Genomic DNA, 16646 nt, shown 5'->3' with positions numbered 1-16646 from the left:
GAGCGCCTTTACAAGGACGTTTCCAAAGGCAGGGCCCGAATCTGTGTACCGCGCCAGGCCAGCTGGGTGATTCAGCACCCGCAGCCTGGAGAGACACCCACGTAGGCACTTGTTCAGTGTGCACCCCTGGAATGCCTTCTCCAGCCGGGGCACCGGGCCAGGCCCCACAGGGCAGCAGGAAAGAGAAGGCCTGGTCCCTGAGAACCAGGAGCCAACGTCCAAATGAGGAGCTAGCAGGGTCACACAGAGCAACACACAATGCAGTTCATTCATGCATGCATGCATGGGGCAACTATTTATTGAGCACCTACTATGTACCAGGAAAAGGGCCAAGGAGCAAGTTGATAAGGACGAGAATCAGGAGGTCAGCCTAGGGTTGCCCATTCAACAGGAAAACATCCATCCTCAGCCTCTTGGTCCCAAAGGAGGCACACACCCCCAAACTCCCTCCTTTTGAAGTCCAAGCGTCCCCAACAGTGAAAGGGGGCACAGGGCTTAAGACCCAGACTTGACTTTTGAGGAGCTGAGCTCAGGTAGGCGGGAGTCGGTAGTACTGGGACTTGTTTGATGTTTCTGTGAAATGGGATATGCTACCTACATCATTTGGTACCAGGAGGATAAACTGCTCTCTATGGAAAAAATGAAGGAATAGGAGGGGGAAAGAGTCTAAACGCTCCCACCCAGCATCATAAAACCCTGTCCTATGCCTTACCTACTTTCTTCTTCTTGTAAGAGATGCATAATAGACAAGCACCTCCCCCTTTCTGAGCCTCAGTCCCCTCGTGTAAAAAAGTGAAGGGTTGGCCTAGAAAGACTCTGCTGCTTTGCCTCTGTTCAGAAGACGCTGACTCTAACATGGAGCTAGAGATTTTTCTGGACTTCTCTTGAGCATGACTTTGCAGCCCAGGTTTATATTTGCAGGGCATTGAACAGTCATCATCTGAGAGCAATATCCAGGTAAGCACTTTATCCGGAAAGTACAAGGAGGCATGGGCAGGGAACACGTGACCTGGCCAGGACGGGGCGGCCCAGGTGTGGGTGCAGCCTGGTGACAGCCTTGGAGGCTGAGTCCCAGTCTTACTCACCAGAGCAGCCAATCCAATAGCTGCCGCTGTGTCCAGAAGTCTCGTTAAATCCATTTTATAAGTCTTTTTTGACAAGTGAGGCCTTTAAAACACGTTTCCTTGTTGTGCAAAGGGTGAAGTTCAGTCCAAACATTTGTCTGCAGAAAAAAACTGGGTGAACCCAACTGCCAGGGGGACCATCATGAACTCTGCTCACACTCTGGGGCCTTAGGAAGGGGCTGCTTCCTTGAAATACCTTGGTGATGGCTCTGCTAAGAGAAATAATGCAACACGAAGAATAAAACTCTGAACAGCTCCCGTCCGTCTATGCTTTCTATAATCTCTACCCTCACAAAACCAGTACTTTTTTCCTGGTTTCTCACCCAAAGCCACACAGCTAGACAGAGCTACACCAGCAACCAGATTTGAGTCCCTCTGGCGCCAAAGCCTTAACTGCCTCTGCTCCACCAGCTACCGGCCAAGGCACAGGGACAGACAGTGAGTGGGGAGCGGGGCTTTCTATGAACCAGCTTCAGGAGCTACAGCACCACACTTCTTGTTGGGCCACAAAGGAAGACCACTCTGCTATGCAGTCCAGTCTTGGCATCGTGTGTGGTTGCGAAAGCTGAGTTGGAGTCGAATCTCCCCCCGCGAGGGTTGGGCAGCCCTGCAGGAAGGAGACGCGCCTTGTAGCGACAGGGCACCAGATTCTAAAGGCCTTGCCTTGGAAGTTTCTTAGGACAGATCAGGTGAGACGGGCCTCCCTGATGACTCCCGAAGCTGCTAGAGGCACAGCTACTCACTTGTTAGGAGAAGGTGGTGGGGAGGATCAATAGGGGGAGCAGGGGGACAGGACAGATCATGGGAAAGCCCACTTCCTGAAAGAGACTTTCTTGAGTGAGTCCTCAGTGCTTGTATTAGGGGCAAAATCAGGCTGCATAGAGCAGGACCTACAAGTCCTTCAAGGATTGGTCTGTCCTCTGTGGGTGGGCATCTCCCGCCCACTCCTCACCGCCTGCACAGGGCCAGGGCTGGGCACGTGGAAAGGCCAACATCTCCCACTCCTCGGCCCTGCATACTGTGGCACAGCGCATGCTCCATCCTCCACTGGCAATGTCTGCTCTACCCCTGACCACCATCCACTCATCCCTGGAGGCCAGTCCACTGTCACCTCGATGACGCCTTCCTAAGTCCCCTGGCCCATCCTTCTGCCCAACGTTGTTTGTCCCTATGTAACTATTTAGCCAGTTCATGGCTCAGTTCCCACCCAGGTGAATTAGAGATAATAATAATAATAATAATAATAATAATAATAATAGCCCTCGCTATGTGACTCAGTGGTTGGAACGTCAGCCCGCACACTAAAGGGTCATGGGTTTGATTCCCAGTCAAGGGCATGTGCCTGGGTTCACTCCCTGCCCCCTGGTGGGGTGTATTCGGGAGGCAATGGGTCAATGTGTCTTTCTGACCTCTCTCTCTCTCTCTCTCTCTCTCTCTCTCTCTCTGAAAAGCAAAGGAAAAACTATCCTCAGGTGAGGATTAACAATCAATCAATCAATTAATAATAATAATGATAATGATGATGCCTTTCTCATAGGGTTGATGTGACAATTCAGCGAGATAAAACAAATTAGTGCTTAAACAGGGGCTGTCCGGACTCAGCGTTTGATAAATTCAGCCATTGTCATCTTTCTTATCAGGACTGGATTCCAAGGAAACTGGTAGGGAATCTGCTAACAGGAGCTCCAGCCACGTGGCTCGGCCCTTGCCTTCAAGGGGGACTCTTCATTTCTTTCAGGGCTCACCTCAAACTTCTGTGCTGCAAAAACCTCCTTGGCTACCCCAGCGAGGACCCCCACCCTCCTGAGGCCACCATGAAGGCCCCTGGTCCCAGGACAGCGTGTGCTGTCTACATGCTTCTCTCCGGTGACACTGAGACAGGCGCCATTTCTGCCTCAGTGATGAAAGAATGTCAACAAAAAAAAGTCGTTTTTTTTCACACATCCCTAGACAAATCCCCTATATGCAAAGCAAGACTCCAGTTAAAGAGGAGTTGAGCAACAGTTACAAATAAAACCTGCATTTTTTTGTCCGAGGGTGTTGTCCCTGAAAGCAGGAAAAAGGGAAGGATTTTTTTACGCACATTTACTTTACTTTGATCTCAGAGTTTTCGAAATTTGCAACATCACATTTTTGGCAAAATCTTGAGAGACCCTCTAGTTCAACCCCCTTTGGATGCTTGAATCGCCCTTCTAAAAGCACCCCTCCTGTGGCAGGGGGACTCACTACCAGTCAGAAGAACCCATTCCATATTAGATTATCTCTGACTACTGCAGGGTTTCCCTTGTGTTGATCGGAAACTTCTTTCATTAGTTGTGCTTCTGCCCCTTGAGCCCCATAGAACCCATCTGCCTCCTCACCCAGGATATGAGACTTCCAGGCAGGGCTCTTATGCCTCCATCCCCTTCCTTCCTTCTAAGTAACATCCCGGTTTCATCTGCCCAGGCTTCAGGCCCCTCCCCACCTGGCCATCTATTTCCACTTTGGCGGATGTCCACTAGTTGGTCAGTTCCGGACCCAGAGCTGTGGGCAGAGCTTCTGGTTGACTCGAGCACAAAACAGCAATTTAGAACCAGGGGTCCTCAGAGATCATTCGGGAAGGTCAGCCCCCACCTTGCTGAAGAGACTGAAGCCATAGACGTTCAGTAATTCACCCAGCGGTTGTGATTCCCAGGAGAACAGCAGAGTCACCTTTGTCAACAACAGTCAACAGTATCATCATTGTTATTATTGTTCCCCCTGGCAGCCATATCACAGGATGAACTCATGTTGAAACTTTGGCCTCAGAATTTTGATATTTTCTTCAATGATGTCAGCATTCATCTTGGAATTTTTTTTCCTAGTAAACAAGTCAGTAAAAAATAAATAAATGGGAAGATATATAGATAAAGGAAATCCTTAGAAACAGGAACTAGATCAGTGGTTGCCGAGAGGCTGTCGGGGAGGAGGGGATGGGGAGCAATTGCTAATGGGTACGAGGTTTCTTTGGGGGGTGATTAAAAAGATCTGAAATCTGATAGTGGCGATGGTTGCACAACTCAGTGAACACACTGCAAGTCACTGAACTGTTCACTTCTAAAGGGTAACTCTCACTGTGTTTGAATTACATCTCAATAAAGTTATTGTTTTTGAAAAATGAAGGAATAGCGGACTCCAACTTTTTTCAGCTCAGTAGCCTTTTCCTAGTGCCCTTAGTCAACAGATCCTCAAAAGGATCCCAGGGATTTAGAGGGTTGACATCACCCGTCAGAACAAACCTTAGAAATTCTTTATTGGATGTTTTCTAAACTTCTTATTCCAAGTCAGCATTCCAAGAAATGGACTCCATCCGTTTGTTTTGGTCTGAGATGTGAAACTCCCAGGCTACAAGTTATGAACATTCTCTGTGTCAAATGCCTTAAGTAATAATCTCGCTTAGTCTTCCCAGAAATCTTGAAGGCAATGGTTCTCAAACTTGAGTGTGCATCAGAAATACCTGGAGGGCTTGTTCAAACCCAGATTGCTGGACTCCACCCTGCGAGCTTCTGATTCATAGGTCTGGGGTGGGACTAAAGTTTCCAGGCCATACCGCTGCTGCTGGTGTGGGAACCACACTCCACACTTACTCTCCTCTTTTACAAATGCAAAACCTGAAGCTCCAAAAGAGTCAGTAAATTGCCTGGGATCGCCTGATGTGGCAGGTACTATTGTGAGCTGGCCCAATACCGTAGCATTTCTCAAAGCTCTCTTCTCTTGCTGCTTGCAAGAAGAGAGGTTGGAAATGTTCATAATCCTTTTCCAGCATTCCTCGCAGCTAGGGAGGGCTAGGCGACATGATTCCAACCAGAGTCCGCTTCTTCCTGCTATGAATGCTGACAAGATGCTGGGAGATGTGTTCTCTTCCCCATGAGAGCTACATGCTGGAGATGTTGAGCAGAGGAGCAAAATGACCCTGGGTCATCTTTGATGACTGGCAGCTGACCAGAATCAACATTACCACAGGTCTTCTGGTTATGTATGAAACATAAACCCCTATTGATTTACCTTTTTGTTGTTGTTGTTGTTGTTTTGTTGTTGTTGTTGTTGTTAATCCTCACCCTAGGATATTTTTCCATTGATTTTTGGAGAGAGGGGAAGGAAGAGAGGGGGAGAGAGAATGAGAGAGAGAAATATCGATGCTCTCCTTCGATGCTATTGAAGAGACACATCGATTGGTTGCCTCCTGCATGTGCCCCGACCAGGGCCAGGGATCAAACCTGCAACCGAGGTATGTATCCTTGACCAGAATCAAACCTGGGACCCTTCAGTCCATGAGCCAACACTCTGTCCACTGCGCCAAACCGGCTAGGGCTAAACCCCTATTGATTTAAGCCACTGTTTGTCAATCTTTCTGTTTTTGTTAAGCTGATATCCTCCCTAATGACACCCATAAATTATCAATATTGGGGCCAGGATTTATTCCTAAGTCTATCTAACCCTTGACTTATTGTTTCCTCTCCCCATACTGCCGCTGGAAATCGAATTTTTGCCTGTGAAGGACTCAACACTCCCTAAGAAATCTCTGAACTTCCTTCTAGTTATGATCCTCAAAGCGAAGTGGCTTGAGTAATTCACCTTGATCCCAAGCAGAGGAATTGGATGCGATTTGAATCTAATCAATGGCCCCTGACTGACCCAAACCAATACATGCCCTTAAATCCTTACTACTCAAGGTGTGGCTCATGCAGCAGCAGCATCACCTCGAGGCTGGTTGAAAGTAGAATCTCCATCCCCATCCCAGTCCTACTGAATCAGAATCATGCTCTCAGGACCCACAGAAGCCTCGTGCTCACTGAGGTTTGACAAGTAGGGCTCTAGTTCAATGGTTCCCAAGACTGACTGAGCATTGGAATCACCTGGAAGTCTAAAACCAAACAAACTAACCAAAGCACAGTGTCCTGGCCTCCCCCCAGGCCTACTGAATCAAAACTCCGCTTGAGCAGGGACCCAAAACCACATCCCCGGTTCTTTCCGGTGTTTTGCTCAGAGACCACTCTGAGAAACTGATGAAAGCCACGGCCCTTCTCCCAGAGAACTGCATCTATACATAGACACACATTTTTACACCCAGTTTCAGGGATTCAGGGACGTCCACCCAGAGTCCTCCTAGGCCGTGTGAACTCCAGATCAGGAGCCCTGTCTCCACCTGTTTGGGCAGTTACAGAGATGCACTGGGATCCTAATGAGAACAGGCAGCCCAGCTCCTGTCAGCGGGACCAGCCCTGGCGAGTGCTCACCTGAGGTGGCTTATGTAACCAGCCAGAGCCCAGAGTCACAATTCAAGTATCAGCTTCTGCAGCAAGAACAGCGTTGTGCTCCCTGGCATTTCCATCACCCCAGATTACAGAGCTTTTCACTTCATTTTCACCAAATTAAGCTAATTCACATGGAGGATGACTTCCTGCTCAACCACTGCCCACAAGGATGCCACAGAGGCAGGTGCCTCATTCAATTAGGAGGAGATTTTGAAAAGTACACGCAGAGCACACTCCTCAAAACAAAGTATTCGACATGCAGGGGCAGAGTATCCCTGCCTCCCCCAACCAACTGGGCAGATTAATCTCCCACCTACATGTTTCTCTGGCCACACTTATTGCACTATATTTTTAAATAAATATATATATATTTTATTTTATTATTTCAGAAAGGAAGGGAAAGGGAGAAATAGAAACATCAATAATGAGAGAGAATCATTGATGGGCTGCCTCCTGCACGCCCCACACTAGGAATCGAGCCTGAAACCTGGCCATGTGCTCTGACTGGGAATTGAACCGTGATCTCCTGGTTCATAGGTCGACACTCAACCACTGAGCCACGCCGGCCAGGCTTATTACAGCATTTTGTCATGTAATTGATTGTTGGTTTTATCACACGGCAGGCTCCTAAAGGTTTTCATCACTATAGTACTATACTTAGACCTAGCACAGGACCTGGTAAAAGTTGGCACTGAAAAGATGATGATAGGAAGGAAAGAAGGAAGGAAGGAAGGAAAGAAGGAAGGAAGGAAGGAAGGAAGGAAGGAAGGAAGGAAAGGAGGAAGGGAGGGAGGAAAGGAGGAAGGGAGGGAGGGAGGATAGAAAGGTGAAGGATTCTGCCCTGACTGGTTTGGCTCAGTGGATAGAGCGTTGGCCCGCAGGATGAAGGGTCCCAGGTTCAATTCTGGTCAAGGGCATGTACCTTGGTTGCAGGCACATCCCCAGTAGGGGGTGTGCAGGAGGCAGCTGATCGATGTTTCTCTCTCATCGATGTTTCTAACTCTCTATCCCTCTCCTTTCCTCTCTGTAAAAAATCAATAAAATATATGAAAAAGAAAAGAAAGGTGAGGGATTCTGTTCTTTAAACATACTAAAATGGAAAGAAGAAGAAAAAAAAACAGGCAGTTAGAGTCCAAAAAATTCAAGTGAAAGTTGTACCAGGCACTAGATGATCGCCATGAGAGCTCCATCAAGGCACTTGACCTTGAGCCTTGGTTTCCCCTCTATAAGATAGGTCCCTACGAGCACACTCCTGCATTCCTAGTAATTGGGACAGTTGAACTGGAGAATACATGTGAACACATTTTCATAGAACACGGCCCTCAGACTGGGACCGTGGAAAAATGGGTCCCAAAATCTGGCCAAGCTGAGCTCCAAGTCTGGCTTCACCATTGCCAGTCATTTGACCTTGGGCAACTGTCATAAACTCTCTGCACTTGCTTCCTCATTTGGGGGTGGCAACAACTGCCCTCCCAGGGGCTCCAAAGGATGCACTGAGACAACAGACAGAGGGTGGGTAACACGCAACCCCTTACGCTGAATCCCCCGCCCCCCTCTCCCCCCCCCCCCCCCCCGTTACTGGATGGCATATATAAGTTTGTGGTTGGATAGAAAAAAACTGCTGTTTCAATCAATCTGATCAAGTTGTGTGGGAAAGCATGACCCAACAACCAGGTCTATAATTAGAGGTTGGGGAAAGTGGGGTGTGCTAAGAAAATTCTCACCATACAGACCTCATAGCTCAGAGCCCTATAGAATATAAAGCCTTCAAAGCCAAGTTTCAAAATTTTCTCACATGAGCACACTTCATTTGCCTCAATGAGGCAATAACTGGGTACTTTTAAGTATTTCCCCTTTCTTCCTCTCCCCCACCCTCCTCATTCACCCACTCTGCCTTCCTTCTTCACAGCCCCCAGTTTGGGCTGTTTTCCTAGCCTCTGGCAAAGTTGTTCAGGGATTTGAGCCCAGAGTCCTGGATTGCAGTCCTGACTGCCACTTCCCAGCTGCATGACCTCCCACAGGTCAGATCACCTCATGGGGACTCCATTCCCTTTGCTCCCAGGGTTATCCACTCCAGTCTGGGGTGGAGGCTGCTGTCAGGATTCAGTGAGATGGTATCACTGATGTGGTGGGGGCTGGCGGGTCAGAGTTTCTCTCTTCCTCTGTGTGTGTTGGGGGATCCAGCTAGTGAAGCTCAAATGGATCCGATTCATTTGTTCAGGAAGAAGGGGAAGTGAGAGAGCCTCAGACCCAAGCCAGTCTTGGATGGAAATCAGGGAGTGGGGAAAGCTCTTTACTGCAAACACTTAAGGAAACATCCTGGTATTTTATAAGCCTCTGGCGCCTTCCACCAGGACTTTGAGGCTGATTCAGCCGGAAGGGCCAGCAGCTGTCCTCTTGATAGCCTGGTGGTTCTCCATTCCTCTCCGCCTGGTGTCCGTCAGGGGGGAGTTAGAAGTCAGCTGTTCAGGAAGACACATCCATTGGCCAGAATGATTCTCCCCAAACCCCTAACTCAATTCAACCCAAACCATTGGGAAGAGCTGTAACAGCAAAGGAGCTCAGGGAGGCCTGTGATCGGCTCTTGCGGAGCCACCAAAGCACAGCTCTATGGGTGGTGGCCAGCTGCCCATGCATGAGCCCTCCCAAGTTCCAGGGCAGCTCACATGGAGCCCAGGCCCATATGCACAGGGGCTGTGAGGCCGTGTCTGGGATCTCATCCAGCCCCTTGGGTTCTCACAATGGGGAGAGGAGGAGGAACTACTGAGGAGCCCTTGACAGCTTGCTGAGTGTGGTCTGTGTGGCTCTGCATATGACATACGATATTCTGGGCTCTTTCACGGGCACTGTCATGTCACCTCTCCCCTGGGGTGGACCCTGCTGAACCCATTTTATAGATGAAGAAACTGAGGCCCAGGGAGAAGTGAAGTGCCCAAGTGAACTCAGCTGGGCCATAGCAAACCCAGGTTTCAAATGAGTGTCTGGCTGACTTCCTTTCCACACCCCTGGGAGCTGCCAGACACCAGCTCCCCGATCTGTAATTTGTCAGTCCTTCTCCACCCAAGTTTCTGGTGGCCTAGACCCAGTTTGAAGAGCAGATGGAAAAAAGCACAAGGTGCCAGGCAGCAGAATACACTTGCTGGCAGGCGAATGGGGGTTTTCCTTCTGCACAGCTACGGGGCAGGAGCACTAGCCTTCGCCTATGGTAGAACTAACCAGGGCTCCTAGAAGTCACCCCATAGCCAAACAGGGCACGTGCGCCCTCCCCACCAATGCATGAAATATCTATGACTTCCAAAATTCACTAGTTGTCATTGATGTAGTTCTAGGAACTACCCTTCACACAGCCAACTTGTGCCAAACAAGTGCCTTGCAGTTATGGCAGGGGAAAAAGACTGATTGGGTGAATGTAGCTTGGGCCTGTAGGCCAACACTCCAATGTTAAATAACAGGCTGGGAATGGGGGGAGGAGGGGAGGACAAAGAATTCATCAGTAGAATGATAGAAAGTCCATGGGTAAAGCCAGAACTGCATTTTCTCACCATGCAGAGTGGATGTGTAACTTCTCCCCCGTTTTTCTGTAAATAAGGGACTAGTACTATTGGCGAAATAATTTACAGCCCAATGTGCTCCACCATAAGTGGCAGCTATGTTTACTGGCTATAAAAACATCTCTGAACACACTGACCTTCAGCAGATGAGCCCTGGAGTTTATGGCACTGAGAAATTGTTTTACTGCTCCAGCACGGGCAATATCATGCTGAACACCTGTTGGGGGTGAGAGGTGGGAGATCCAGCCCTCTGGAATTTCAGAAAAGTGAAACCCTCAGAAGAGCCAGGTATCCTCATGGTGAGCCAACCAGATCCAAGAAGCCACCAAAAAATGCCTAGCCAGAGCTGGGCTCATGGTGGACATCCAAGCCCAGTATGAGCCAACTACACTGGCCTCCACTAAGGACTGCAGCCTGGAGGGCACTGCTGGAGCTGGGGAATCCTATTAGAGGCCAACGGATGGAGTTCAAGATAAGCCTTGAGGGAATGCCAAGGACCAAGCTGGAATAATCTAAAATAAATTGGTCATTATAAAGGGCAGGAGCAAGACGAATATCAAAGATGTATGAGGCAGGGTCTCCAGAGAAACAGGACCCATAGGATACATAGATTGTAGATATGGATATGGGTAGAGAGATAGATAGGAGGAGATCAAATGCTCATCTCTTTCATAGACACCCTCACAGACACACCCAGAAATAATGTCTTACCAGCTATCTCGGCACTCCTTAGCCCGGTCAAATTGACACATAAAATTAACCATCAGAGATAGGAACTGCAGCCAAAGGCCCCATAGTGAACAAATGTAGACCAGAGGCAAAGCAGTTAATGTTCTGAAAAGTGTTCATGAACCAAAGAAGCAGAGCATCTGCCTTGAATGGCAGCTGCCAAATGGATTATGGGTGAACTGAGTGGGCAGAGAAGAGCAGGTCAAGGGTAAGTAAAAACATTCTTTCTTGTTCACTCTTCAGCTTGCTTTGGGAAGGTATTATTTTTTCCCATCAATGTCTTGTGTATGTATGCAGATTTCAGAGAGGCCCCAGTACAGAGCTCGCTTCCCCAAAAAGCCATTACCAAACTATCGATGAGGATGACTGTGCCAGTCTCAGAGAGGCACATATTCGTTGTGTGTTCACCAGAAAGCTAAGGTGACATCTGACAAAACCTCTAGAGCTTTGAACCACAATTATCAGGCCCAGACCCTTGGAGGACAGACAGAGTGTACAGAAGATTAAGGAACAGCCAGCTAAAAAGCACACGTGGAGCGTCCCGAGCCCCTGAGGTGGTGATGAAATCGAGGACTGTGGACAGTTTGTTCACAAGACGAGTTCTGGAAGAAGGCTTCAGGCTCAGCAAGTGTCCTGGCCAAATGAGGAAGAGCCGAATGGGTTGGCCTGCAGTTGCCCAATACCCCAGGCCTCTGGGGAGAAATAAGGAGGAAGAAAGCCATTGTGTCCAGACCAATTTAGAAACCTAGTGACTTCCATTCCTGGTGTTTGTATTTCTGTGCCTAATTTTTTCTGTAATTGAAAGAAATATATTACTGTTGATGACCTGCCAGTTCTTCACACTCACAAGTATCACTGAAAGCCAGAGGGCCCCACTTTTTGTAAATAAACAGGCAGAACAATATCTGAGAAGACATGAAGGTTGATGGTGGGAAAGAGGTCCTTCATTCCTGTCCCGTTCTCCCCAGTACGCACATCACATGCACACACACACACGTGCACACACACCACATACACATACCACACAGACATACATGTACACACATGAACACACACCTGTGACTCCCCAAGTAAGGCTTGTTCACCACCATAACCCAGCACCTAGCACTGGGGCTAGGATAATACAGTTACTCTGTGACTATTTGGCAAATAAACTGATTAATGAATAAGGATATATATAAAAGCTAGAAACTAGATACACAAGGAAGAGAGAGGGGAAGGGGTTCAAAGCAGATGCGGCATAGTATCCTGCACCCAGAGAGCTCAGAAATCTATTGGCAATAATAAGACCGGACATTTGCATAACACTTTTCAAATTACAAAGCCCCTCCACATCCCACATCACTTTTGGTTCTCACCCCACTACCAAGAGGTAAGAGTCTTTGTGTCCATGTCACAGGAGAAGAAACTAAAGCCCAGAAAGGTCTGCCGGCTTATCCAAGGTAGAAAGAAGCAAAGCTAAGGAAGAACTGAGACTTTTTCAGTCAAAGCTTGAACTCTGACGGCTCCTGGTCTATGGACTGGGACCCCTGGTCTAAGTCTATACTAATCAAGTCAGTGACTCCATCACAATTCAGGATTACTGGAAAACTACAACGCCCATCCATTCATTCCTTTACTCAACACATATGTCAAGGGCACCTGTTATATTACAGGCTGTGTTTGAGGAGCTAGAGACACAGCAAGAAACAGGACAGACACAGTCCCTCTCCTCCGCAACCTGACACACTGGTGGGAGAAATAGAAACCACGGGGGTAAATAAACATAAGCAAGGTCATTGTAGGCTCTGGTGAGTGCTGTGAGTGAGAGAAACAAGGTGATAGAATAGAAAATAATCAGGAGAGCCCACTTGGATGGGCAGCTAGAGAAGCATCTGAGAAAGCATCATTTGAGCTCAGAGCTACAGATGAGAATGAGCCAGTCTTTAGGGAAGTGTGTGCCAAGTGTCGGAGGTGGTAAAAGTCCAGGTGCCAGGATGGGGGAGGAGGCCAATATGGCTGGGGTATGATGAGTGAGAAAGAAGAATCTTCCTGTAGAGGTAAATACAGATGTAGACGTAGATCATTTTGGTGTTGCCTGCCCAGCATCCCACCTCCTTCTCTTGGCAGCAGAATGTCATTTTCCTCTGAATAATTGCCCTCCATTATTCTTACTCCACAGGGTTTGAATGGCATCGATATACACCCCAGCCCCAGAAATGGGCACAACCATCATTCTTGAATGACCATTCCCTGCCTTCTACCTCTCCTCATTCCCATCAACTCACCCACTCACCCCACCCCCAGCGGGCCACCATGTGACCCCACCAGAGCCAATAAACAAGACTTCAGCCAGAACCACCGGTAAAGACACAAGTGTGAGCTGCTGGTGACCATCTCACTCACACAATTACGCTGGCTGCTGAGTGGCACACTGGTTGAGGGGGGAGGGACAAAAGTAGAAACTGAGAAACGCATGGAAGTCAGGAGAGCAGGAGTGAAGAGTCCCACTGAACAGGATCCAAATTTCTGAAGCAACTGAATACACTGAAATGTGTGGCATCTATGCATTGTATACCGTTCACATATCCAGCTCACTTCGTATGGGGAGGCACCTCACTTTGCACATGCTCCCTCCTTCTACCTGGGTCACCCTCATTCTCCAGGTCGCAGCTCACATGACCCTTTCTCAGAGTGGCTTCTAGGAAATCTACCCAAATGGATCCCCCCAAGTTTTTTCTGTCCCATCACTTTGCTTAGCCCTTCACAGCACTGTCACAGTCCATCGCTGTCCTAGTATCTGTTTATCCTTTTGGTCTCTGTCTCCCCCAGGGGAATGAGAGTCAGCTTGAGGAGGATAGGGACTGTGTCTGTCCTATTTGCAGTTGTGTCTCTAGCTCCTAAACACAGCCTGGAGCACAACAGGTACTCAATAAATACAGGATGACTACCCTTTGACACAATAAGCCAAGCCCTCTCCTGATAATTACTCCAAAAAGGCAACTCAAAATAAATCTTGTAAATAATATACAGATAGTGATTGCAAACTAACTGTCCAAAAGTAAGGGTCTTTAAGGAAATACTGGCATATCCACAAGGTGGTTACTGCAATGAGAGAAATTTGTGATTATTAAGGTTTAGAAAAGCATCCCCAAATAATGTCAAGTGGTAAAGGAAGGATACAACATTGTATGGATCACACCTATATTTAAAAACGAGTATTTACCTGTAATCAAAATCTAAACACACACGAATAAGTACAGGAAGGGAGGATGCAAAAATAAACAGGTGATGTGGAGGGAGTACAAACGCAGGTTGTTTTTTCAATAGTGCTTTTTATTTCCTTACAAGTGGATTTAACAATAAAGGGCAACATGGAGCTATACAAAATGATCAGATTCAGAACAGAATGCTGTAGAAGGCTGGGCTGTAGGAATAATGCCAAGTACAGTGCTGTTGTGAAATTTAAACAGGATCCTAGATTTAGAAGTGGCTGGCCCAGGTCTGGAATAAATGTTTGTTCCCAAAAATGTAGTAATAATAATGGTAACACCACTACAATTACAATAAAAGCAAAGTGCTGAGAGACCTCGTATTCTGAGGATAAGAGAATGGGCTCCACCACTACCTATATGACCTTGGGAAAAATGTTTAGTGCCTCTATGCCTCAGTTTCCCCATATGTAAAAGGCGATGATGAGCGTATCTATCTTATATAGTTCTTATAAAGTTTCCTTGACTAAAGTAGCCCTCAGAAGACTTCATCACCATCACCATCATCATCACTATCATCATCATCATCATCATCGTCATCATCATCATCATCACCAAGCAGGAAGAATTATGAGGAACAAAACTTCAATCAGGCCTCCAATTACTCTGTCCCTTGATCTGGTTGATGCTGACTCTCCCTTCATTGTTGTTAAGTGAGTGCAGGGAAAAGAGCTTCAATGGAGAAAGGAGTGTAGAAAGAAATGAATCACTGCATCCTTCAAGAGAGGCAATTTTTTTTTTAATTATTCTCATGTCACATCAAAAGGGCACTTATGGTTGCAAAATGGTTTGCAAGCACTTACTGGCTACTTGCTTGGGAAGCCTAGTTCATCTCCATTCTCTCCTGAAGCCCGCTGTGTTCTAGAGCTCCAGATCAAAGTGGAGTGGAGTTGGGAACAATTGAAGGAACGGGAGGACTTGATCCACAGTACCTCACTGTCATGCAACAACAGAGAATCAGACAACCACCTTCTCCGTCCTGTTATGGTAAGTCCCCAGTGTAATTATCTAAAGGTAGAGAATGTTATTGTTCTCAGAGTGACCACACGATGTAGGAACATTTCATAGCTCGTCTTAGTGAGCCTTCTCCTGAACTTCCAATGACATTCAAAGGACTCTGTCCCTGCCCTTTCTTACTCGTGGTTTACATCATGAGGCTAGAAAATGTTACCCTAATATCTATGGATTCTGTTGAAGGCAGTATTTACACACAGCATGAGTGAGTCCATCTCCTAGCCTGCAGGAAGAGAGCAGAGTCTGTGAGCAGGACTGCCCAAACATCACTGCCTCCAGCATTACAGGATGCCAGAAAAATTCATTTCTTCACATGTTATTTGAGAATTTTGATACAGAATGTTAGTATAACGATTACAAATCCGCTTCTCCCAATGCAAGCAACATAAAGGTTAGAGGTAAAGTGACTTACGGGTTGATTTGATAACTTTATCAAGGACCCAGATTTTTTTTTTTTTCCTGTCTCAATATATTAACTTCATTCCCAGACTGGCTTCCCTCATGGCGGCAAGAGGGCTGCCATGGTTCCAGGCATCACATCTGGACATGAAAATATCCAGAGACAGAAAAGAGATAGAACCTTCTAGTTTTCCATTTTGAAAAGTTGAGGTAACCTTTTCTAGATACCTCTCATCAGCTCCCCTTAACATCTCTTAGGCCCCGGTAGATGATACGACTACCCTAGAATCCCATTGTTGACAAGGGAAAGTGGGATCACTGTACCTAGTTAAACGAATGACAATTCACCCTGGAGCTGGAGATGGGGACACCTTCCATGACCAAACCGAGGTTCTGCTAGCAGAGACAAGAGGGGGAGCAGGCAACAACAGCACCTGTGCAAATTTTCCACTCATCAAGGGACCTTTCAAGTTCTAGTCTGTTTGGGATCCAGAGGCCCTTCAGGAAGAGAGGCTACGGGAGGGAAGGACTTTGGCACTGGGTCACCCATGGTGTTGGCTGCTGGCTGCACTTAGAGCCTCAGCAAAGTAGGTGGGGATGTGCTGACATGATGATTTATGGCCCGGCTGGCACCACTGGTCATGGCCTGCTTGAGCCACTTCCCAAGGCTTCCAGGTCTCAGAGGATACAACCGTCGGGGACAAGGGCAAAGGGAGCCACTTTATTGGGTACCTGCCAGACACAAGGCATTTTTTAACATACTAGATCTCATTCTCATAATAATCGCCAGCTAAGTATCACTGGCACTCTGCTGTAAACGAGGAAGCCGAGGCGTGATTAGAGAACTCGCCCCCAACATCCACAGCTGGCAAGTGGCAGAACCAAGACTCAAGCTCCGACTCTAAAACCTGCGGACATGCATGCAGACACGTGACTGTCCAGGGTCCCCACGCTGCGCCTAAAGCCACAGTCACAGTCCCCACGCTGCGCCTAAAGCCACAGTCCACCAGAAAACATTATTCGGTGCCGGAATGTAATGGGAAAAGCTAAAGAAGGAGTTAATGCTCAGGAAACAGATCAGCACCATAGTACAACCCCATAAACACAGATCACACACACACACGATACATGTAAAGCTCTTTCTGCCCTGACGAGTGGATTTCCTAAGCCCCCTGCTCCACACACTATTTGTTTCCAGTTCGAGATAAATACAGAAATGAAGGTGAGTGGTGAGGGATCTTCAGAACACTCTGGCGTCGCTGTGACATTCAAGCACATGATTAGAGGACGCATCCATGGAACAGG

At 47.5% G+C, this 16646-nt stretch overlaps 1 long non-coding RNA gene across 1 annotated transcript in view; it reads right to left on the bottom strand.

Annotated features, from left to right (window-relative positions):
* Window positions 1–1198: 1198 nt before the first annotated feature.
* LOC114231674 (uncharacterized) overlaps window positions 1199–16646 on the bottom strand; it is a 94301-nt gene continuing 78853 nt past the window's right edge. The window contains exon 6 of the long non-coding RNA XR_008558309.1: window positions 1199–1222. This is a non-coding gene — a long non-coding RNA (uncharacterized LOC114231674). The remainder of the gene's footprint in view (window positions 1223–16646) is intronic.

Source organism: Eptesicus fuscus, chromosome 15 (assembly GCF_027574615.1).
Source record: "Eptesicus fuscus isolate TK198812 chromosome 15, DD_ASM_mEF_20220401, whole genome shotgun sequence".
NCBI lineage: Eukaryota > Metazoa > Chordata > Mammalia > Chiroptera > Vespertilionidae > Eptesicus > Eptesicus fuscus.
Note: the sequence above shows the minus strand (reverse complement) of the source record. Positions and strands in the feature narration are given on the sequence as shown.